The following is a 9,489-nucleotide window of genomic DNA, read 5'->3' on the forward strand; positions in this document are numbered from 1 at the left end:
TTCATCTAGAACTAATGATGTAATGTATGGGGATTAACATAAGAATTAAATAAATAAATAAATAAATAAAAATTAAAAAAAAATTAAAAAAAAAAAGCATATGAAACAGGGATTCCTGGGTGGCTCAGTCATTAAGCAGCTGCCTTCGGCTCAGGTCATGATCCCAGAGTCCTGGGATCAAGTCCCACATCAGGCTCCTTGCTCAGCGGGGAAACTGCTTCTCCCTCTGCCGCTCCCCGTGTTGTTCTCTCTCTCCTTTCAATCTCTGACAAATAAATAAAATCTTTAAAAAAAAAAAAAGCAGATGAAACATTCATCAAAATAGGTAATATTCTTTTTTTAATTTTTTTAAATTTAAATTCAATTAATTAACATATAATGTATTATTTGTTTCAGGGGTACAGGTCTGTGATTCATCAGTCTTATATAATACCCAGTGCTCATTACAACACATACTCTCCCCAATGTCTGTCACCCAGTAACCCCATCCCCTTACCCCCCCTCTCCTCCAGCAACCCTCAGTTTGTTTCCTAAGATTAAGAGTCTCTTATGTTTTGTCTCCCTCTCTGGTTTCATCTTGTTTCATTTTCTTCTCTCTTCCCCTACGACCCTATGCCTTGCTTCTTAAATTCCACATATCAGTGAGATCATATGATAATTGTCTTTCTCTGACTGACTTATTTCCTTAGCATAATACCCTCTAGTTCCATCCATGTTGTTGCAAATGGCAAGATTTCATTTTTTGATGGCTGTGTAATATTCCAGAGTGTGTGTGTGTGTGTGTGTGTGTGTGTCACATCTTCTTTATCCATTCATCTGTCGATGGACAACTGGGCTTTTTCCATAGTTTGGCTATTGTGGACATTGCTGCTATAAACACTGGGGTGCAGGTGCCCCTCCGGATCGCTACATTTGTATCTTTGGGGTAAATACCCAGTAGTGCAACTGCTGGGTCATAGTGTAGCTCTATTTTCAACTTTTCGAGGAACCTCCATACTATTTTCCAGAGTGGCTGCACCAGCTTGCATTCCCACCAATGGTGTAGGAGGGTTTCCCTTTTCCCGCATCCTCACCAACATCTGTTGTTTCCTGACTTGTTAATTTTAGCCATCCTGACTGGTGTGAGGTGGTAAAATAGATAATATTCTGAGCCATTAAAAAATCCTTCAAGTGGGTGCCTGGGTGGCTCAGTCGGTTAAGTGACTGCCTTCGGCTCAGGTCATGATCCTGGAGTCCTGGGATCGAGTCCCACATCGGGCTCCCTGCTCAGCAGGGAGTCTGCTTCTCCCTCTGACCCTCTTCTCTCTCGTACTATCTCTCATTCTCTCTCACTCAAATAAATAAATAAAATCTTAAAAAAAAAAAAATCCTTCATGTGTGTTTGGCTGGCCCAGTCAGTAAAGCATGTGATTCTTAATCTCAGGGTCATGAGTTCAAACCCCACATTGGGCACAGAGATAGAGATTACTTAAAAAAAAAAAATCCTTCCACAAATATGAAAGAACCAAAATCATAAGATGTATATTGTCTGATCATAACAGAATTAAACTAAAAATCAATAACATAGATCTGTAAAATTTGAAAATTAAGCAACATAACTCTAAATAACTCAGGAGTCAAAGAGGGATCCACAAGGGAAATTAGCAAATATTTTTTAACTGAATGAAAAGAAAAACACAACATATTCAAATTTGTGGATGCAGAACAAGCAGTGCTTGAGAAAAGTGCATAGCATTTATATATCATTAAAATCATGTATTAGGAAAGAACAAAGGTCTAAATACCATGATCTAAGCTTCTGTCTTAAGAAACTAGGAAAAAAAAAGAGTAAATTAACCCTATAACAAGCAGGAGGTAGAAAATAAAAAAAAGAAATGGAGAGGGAAAGGTAGAGAGAGAAAAGAAACCAAATGGGACCAAAAGCTAGTTCTTTGAAAAGATCATTAGAATTGATAAATCTCTTGCCAGACTATTCAAGAAAAAAGAAGAGAAGACAGAAATTACAAATCTCATAAATGAAAGAAGGACCATCGTTACTGATCCCACAGATATTAAAATACTGATAATGGAATATGACATACAACTTTGAGCTTATAAAGTCAATAACTTAGATGAAATGGTTGGATAGGGAGCATTGAGTCAATGTAAATGTACAACCAAGACTAAACCACTGTATGGGTTATAGTTTCAAACATATTTTTAGTAACATTGATAATATAAAAAAATAGTATTATTAATAAAAACAAAATGTGAGGAAAGGGAAGTGATAGAAAGCATAAAGATGCTAATTTATTTTCCTTTTTTTTTTAAGATTTTATTATTATTTATTTATTTGACAGAGACACAGTGAGAGAGGGAACACAAGCAGGGGGAGTGGGAGAGGGAGAAGCAGGCTTCCCGCGAAGCAAGGAGCCCGATGCGGGGCTCGATCCCAGGGTCCTGGGATCATGACCTGAGCCAAAGGCAGATGCTTAATGACTGAGCCAGCCAGGCGCCCCTAATTTCTTTATTTTTCATAGCAGAGTTAATCATAGAATCTGAAATTGAACTACATGCTTACAAAATATAAAAACTTCAATTCTTAATGACTTCTGTAATATTCCCTTTTTTAAATCTTAGATCTTTTAAAAGCTAACATCTTGTGGGATGGGAAACTTATTTCCTAAATTTCAAGACATCCTTTTCTCTATTTTTTCCTCTCTCATTAAATTCAATAAAATTAAAATTATTTTAATTAAAAACCGTGTCTTAAAAATATCTTATTTTCCCCCAATTTCTAAACCTACCACCACAAAACTTACTACAAAATTATAGTAATCAAGACAGCCTAGTACTGGCATAGGGATCAAGGTATAAATCACATAAATCAACATAAAAATATATAGAAAAGAGCTAAGATCCAGAAACAAACCCTTATACTAATGGCCAGTTGATCTTCAACAGGGTGCCAAAATAGTTCAGTGGGGAAAAAAATAGTCTCTTCAATGATGTTCTCAGACAACTGGATTTTCACATGCAAAAGAATAAAATTCAACCCCTTCCCTACACCATACATAAAAAATAACTCAAAACTGACCATAGAAAGAAATGTGGTACCAAAACTATAAAACTCTTACAAGAAAACATAGGAGTGATTCTTTATGACCTTAGGTTAAACAAAGCCGTCTATGTCTAAAAAACATAGGCAACAAAAGAAAAATTAGATAAAGTGGATTTCATCAAAATTAAGGACTTTTGTACTTCAAAAGACACCATCAAGAAAGTGAAAACACAATCCATATAATGGGAGAAAATATTTGCAAATCATATATCTGATAAGGGACTTGTATCTAGAATATATAAAGAACTTTCATAACCCAGTAATAAAAAGACTAATAACCAATTTTAAAAATAGGCAAAGGATCTACATAGATATTTCTTCAAAGAAGATTTACAAATGGCCAATAAGATATCCAATAAGGGGTTAATATCCAAAATATATGAAGACCTTATACAACTCAATGCCAAAAAGCAAAACAAAACAACAACAAAAAAACCCACAAATAATCCAATTAAAAATGGGCAGAGGACCTGAATAGACATTTTTCCAAAGAAGACATACAAATGACCAACAGACACATGTAAAATGCTCAACAGCACTAATCATCAGGGATATGCAAATCAAAACCACAATGAGATATCACCTTACACCTGTCAGAATGGCTAGTATCAAAAAGAAAGAAATAACAAGTGTTGGTGAGGATGTAGAGAAAAAGGCACCCTTGTGCACTATTGGTGGGAATGCAAATTGGTGCAACCACTGTGGAAAACAGTATGGAGAGTCTCCCAAATATTAAAAATAGAATTACCATATGATCCAGTAATTCCACTACTAGGTATCTATCCCCCCAAAAATGAAAAGACTAATTCAAAAAGATATACACACCCTTATGTTTATTGTAGCCAAGATATGGAAGCAACCCAAGTGTCCATCCATAAATAAATGGATAAAGATGTGATATATATATATATATATATATATATATATCATGTAATATTATTCAGCCATAAAAAAGAATTGGGATCTTGCCATTTCTAACAACATGGATGGACCTAGAGGGTATAATGCTAAGTGAATAAGTCAGACAGACAAAGACAAATACCATATGATTTCACTCATATGTGGAATTTAAGAGACAAACCAAATGAACAAAGAAAAAAAGAAACAAGCGAACAAACAAAAAAGACTCAAATACAAGAACAAACTGGTGGTTGCCAGGAGGAAGTGTGTGGAGAGATGAGTGAAATAGATAAAGGGGATTAAGAGTACAGTTCTTGTGATGAGCACTGAGTAATGTATAGAATTGTTGAATCATTGTACTGTACACCTGAAACTAATATAACACTACATGTTAATTATACTTCAATTTAAGAAAAAAAAAAGACAAATGGCCAATAAGAACATGAAAAGATGCTTATTATTAGCCATCAAAACCACTGTGGAAATCAAAACCACTATGAGCTATCGTTTCTTCCTACTAGGATGGCTAAAATCAATAAACTCAGAAAATAACAAATGTTGTGGGGCGCCTGGGTGGCTCAGCCAGTTAAGCATCTGCCTTTGGCTCAGATCATGATCCCAGCGTCCTGGGACTAATTGGAGCCTGCTTCTCCCCCTGCCCAGCCCCCCACCTCTCTCAAATAAATAAATAAAATCTTAAAAAGAAAATAACAAATGTTTCAAAGGATGTAGAGATATTGGAGCCCTAATACACTGTTAGTGGGAATGTAAAATAGCGCTGCCACTTTGCCAAATAGTCTGGAAGTTCATCAAAAGTTTAAACGTACTGTTACCATATGATCAGCAATTCAACTCCTAGGTATATACTCAAGAGAAATACAAACATATGTCTACACAAAAACTTGTACAGAAATGTTTACAGCAGCATTATTCATAATAGCCTAAAAGTGGAAATAACCCAAATGTCTATCAATTGATGAATGGGTAAATCAAATTGGTAGATCCATACAATGGACTATTACTCAGCAATAAAAAGAATAAAATACTAATACAGGTTAAAACATGAATGAAACTTGAAAACATTATGCTAAGTGAAAGGTCAATCACAAAAGACCAAACACTGTGTGATTCCATTTATATGACATGTCAAGAAGAGGCAAGTCTATAGAGACAGAAAGTAGATCACTGATTGCCTAGGGCTGGGGGGATTGAGAAGAAATTTGAGTGACTGCTAATGTGTATGGAGTTTCTTTTTGTGGTTATAAAAATGCTCTAGAATTGATTGTGGTAATGATTGCACAAATCTGTGCATATACTAAAAATGATTGAATTGCACACTTTAAATAGGTGAATTATGTGGTATGTAGATTATATCTCAATAAAGCTATCTTAAAAAGGAGGATTAGGAAAATAAATTGTAGTCCTATCCATTAAATTTTTTTTTCACGGGTGTGTGCGTGGCTCAGTTGGTTAAGCGACTGCCTTTGGCTCAGGTCATGATCCTGGAGTCCTGGGATGGAGTCCCGCGTCGGGCTCCCGGCTCAAGGGGGGAGTCTGCTTCTCCTTCTGACCCTCCCCCCTCTCATGCTCTCTCTCTCCCTCTCTCATTCTCTCTCTCAAATAAGTAAATAAAATCTTTAACAAAAAAAGTTTTTTTTCACATTAAGGCCAACTTGATTTGTCTTACAGATCTATAGGCAAGTTTCTCTTTGTTTCAAGTAATTTGATCCATTCAAAATATCCCTAATTAAAATGGTTTAGAATTGGCCCAGCTATAACCAAATAGGCCAATGAACAGATGCCTATTAAAGGCCAAACTACGTATGGGAACTTGACATGTGACACAAGTAGTGATAAAAATCAGTTGGGATGGGGGGAGGGGATAATTCAATAAATTAATCTGGTACAAGTAGTTATCCATATGGAAGAAAATAAAATTAGATCCTTCCCTTCTAGTACATACAAAAATAGATTCCAACTAGGTTAAAGGTCTAATATTAAAAACTTTTGTTCTGCAAAAGTTATTACAAACAACATGAAAAGATAAGCCATCTCTATATCGATACTCTAGAGAAAATAAAGTACATATATATTGCAGCATTTTTTATAATATGAAAAACTGGAAACAACCAATATTCATCAGAAGAATACAAACACTAGTTTATTCACACAATAGAAATCTACACAGCACTAAATGTAGCAATATGGATAAACCTCTAAAACATAATGTTGTGTTAAAAAGTAAGTTTTGAAAAGTATGTAAATATTATACCAATTATAAAAAGTTTAAAAACAAAAAATACCATATCATTAATGAATACATACATATAAAGTAGAAGTATATAAACAGACATGGAAAGAATATGTACCATTTTGAAGATAGTGATTATCATAAGAAAAAGGGAAAGAAGGAACAAGATGAAGGGGTGGGGTTTTAACCTACCTGGAACTTTTGTTTATTAAAAAAAAATCTGAAGCAGGGCGTCTGGGTGGCTCAGGTGGTTAAGCGACTGCCTTCAGCTCAGGTCATGATCCTGGAGTCCCGGGATCGAGTCCCACATCGGGCTCCCTGCTCGGCAGGGAGTCTGCTTCTCCCTCTGACCCTCTTCCCTCTCATGCTCTCTGTCTCTCATTCTCTCTCTCGCAAATAAATACAATCTTAAAAAAAAAAAAAAGAAAGGGATATTGTTTAAAAAAAAAAAAAAAATCTGAAGCAAATATGGTAAAATCTGCCCAATGAATATCTAGGGCTCAGTTAATTATTTCTGTGTGTTTGATATATTTCCTAATGTAAAAAAAAAATTAAATAATGCCTAAAATAAAAATTTAAGACACACACAAAAATTCTATTTTTATAAGATTATTTGCCTTCATGTCTACTATATATATGTAAATGTATATATGTATATATGTGCTCTACCTCTACCTATCAGATAGCTAGATAGATAAATCAATCTAGAAAAATAGATAGATCTAGAAAAATGTTCACCTAATATTAACATAACATTATATCATATAACACTGGCATTTTTTTCTTTATTATACTTCTCAAGTTTTGATTGAACTTCTAATAATGAATATGTATTCTTTTTTTTCTAAAAGTCAAAGAACTTGATTTATTTTTTTCCATATTTTATTCAGATTTCCTTAGTTTTTACTTTTTACCTTATGTCCATTTCCTCTTCCAGGATCCCATCCAAGATACCACATTACATTTAGTTGTCAGGTCTCCTTAAGCTCCTTTTGACTGTGACAGTTTCTCAGACTTTCCTATTTTTGATGATCTTGACAGTTTTGAGGAGTACTGGTCAGATATTTTGTAAACTGTCCCTGTACCTGGATTCATCTGATGTGTTTCTCACGATCACCCTGAAGTTATGGATTTTGAGGAGGAAGACCAACAGTGTAAGTTACCATTATCATTACATCCCATAAAAGGTACATACTTGTAACATAACTTCTCACTGTTGATACTGACCTTAATCACCTGGTTGAGGTGGTGTTTGTCATGTTTCTCCACTGTAAAGATACTCTATTTTCCCTTTCTTTAGAAAGAAGTCACTATGTGCTGCCTACATTTAAGGAGTGGGTAGTTATGTTTCACCTCTTTGAGGGCGGAGAACCTGCATAAATTATTTGGTATTCTCTGCATGGGAGATCTGTCTCTTCTTTCCCATGTACTTATTTATTCAGTCCTTTATTCATTCAATCGTTGATCTCAGCATGGACTCAGGGCCATTTGTTTTTCACCTCAGGTTATAATCCATTACTACTGTATTTTATTGCTCAAATTTTTCCAGCTTTGGCCATTGGAAGTTTTTTCAGTTGGTCCCTGTGTTCATCTGACATACCTCCCTTCAGTGTGTGGTATTTGTTTTGTTTTGTTATCAATTTTTCAAAGCAATATGCAAAAAGATTAATATATTAATAATGAGAGAGATGTTGATAGATCTATTAATAGTTCTTAGTACTGGGGTGCCTGAGTGGCTCAGTCGGCATCTGCCTTCAGCTCAGGTCATGATCTCAGGGTCCTGGGATCAAGCCCCGCATTGGGCTCCCTGCTCTGCAGGGAACCTGGTTCTCCCTCTCCCTCTGCCTGCCACTCCCCCTGCTTGTGTACTTGCTCTCTTACTATCTCAGATAAATAAATAAAATCTTTAAAAAAAAAAGTAGTGCTTAGTACAGTTTTGAGCACAATGACCTTAATAATAAGCAAAATTACTGATATAATAGTGAGAATATTGGCTCAACAATATTATTAAAATATTATTTTTTGAATTTTCCAAATTAGAAATCATTGACTGATCTATGATATTAACTGGAGCTAAGCTTTTGGAACACTCACTACGCCAGGTATCCTGCTAAGCACTTAACATCTACTGCTCCATTAATCCTCACAACAACCCTGTAGCTAACCCTTGAGGAACATAAGGCTTAGTTTCATCACTCTAGGAGTCAAGGATCGTGCCTCTCAAAGTATGGTTTTGCCAACTTATCTTTTAATTCAGGCAAGATACCCAGCGGCAAAACATCCCTTGATGGGAATCGAAATTTCCCCCCTCAAGCAATAAGGATTGCCCAGATACCAGCAAGACCCACCCATGATCAACTCCAAGACAATGACTGACCTGACCTCTATTGCCCACCTGTACGTACCCATCAACCTTTGTCCCACATTTTCCTTACATAAACCTAGCAGTATTTTCAGCACTTTGGAGACAGTCTTTGGGATATTAGTCTGCTGTCTTCCGGTGTCTGCCTCAGTGATAAATCCCTTTCTTGTTTCACCACCTCGTCTCTCTGCCTCTGGATTTTGATAGTGCTGAGTGGCTGAACCCAGTCTGCTTGGGACCCCTGGAGCTGGCTGTTCCTGCATCCTTGGGCCCTGGCTACAGTCCCTGGATCAGCAGCATCAGTAGTTCCTGAGAATTTGTTATAAACGTATATTCTTGGCTCTCACTCCAGACTTCCTGAATCAGAAACTCAGGCTGGGGCCCAGAAAGCTATGTCTTCACAAGCCCTCTAGCTGACTCGGATGCACACCAACCCTCAAAAGAGTGATTAAGCTGGGCTTTAAATTTAGGTGTAGACCTCAGAGCCCACTAAAGCCCATCTGCTTCATCACTTAATGATACTCCCTCCTTAATATACCAAGAAAGCCAGTTATAGGTGAGTTCTCAAAAACTGATCATAAAAGAGATAGGAGTCTGGGGCAGTTTTCCTCCTAACCCCTTGGCTTGTAGCGCTTGACCAAATAATTTTAAGTACTAAATTTACCACTAGAGGGAGTCCTTATATCCCCTCACATACTGAATCTTCAGAGTAAAAAATCAAATCAAATAATAAACAAAACCATTTGCTAGACAGAGGTTTTTTGGGTTTTTTTTTAATCCGTTTATCAGCATTAAAACAATTGCTAAAACTAACATGGAACAGCTACATCTGAAGTTACATTGTTTAGGCATAAACAATGGCAAATAAATACACTA

The sequence above is a fragment of the Leptonychotes weddellii genome, chromosome 4, assembly GCF_054177405.1.
Source record: "Leptonychotes weddellii isolate Sample4059 chromosome 4, ASM5417740v2, whole genome shotgun sequence".
In the NCBI taxonomy this organism is placed as follows: Eukaryota; Metazoa; Chordata; class Mammalia; order Carnivora; family Phocidae; genus Leptonychotes; species Leptonychotes weddellii.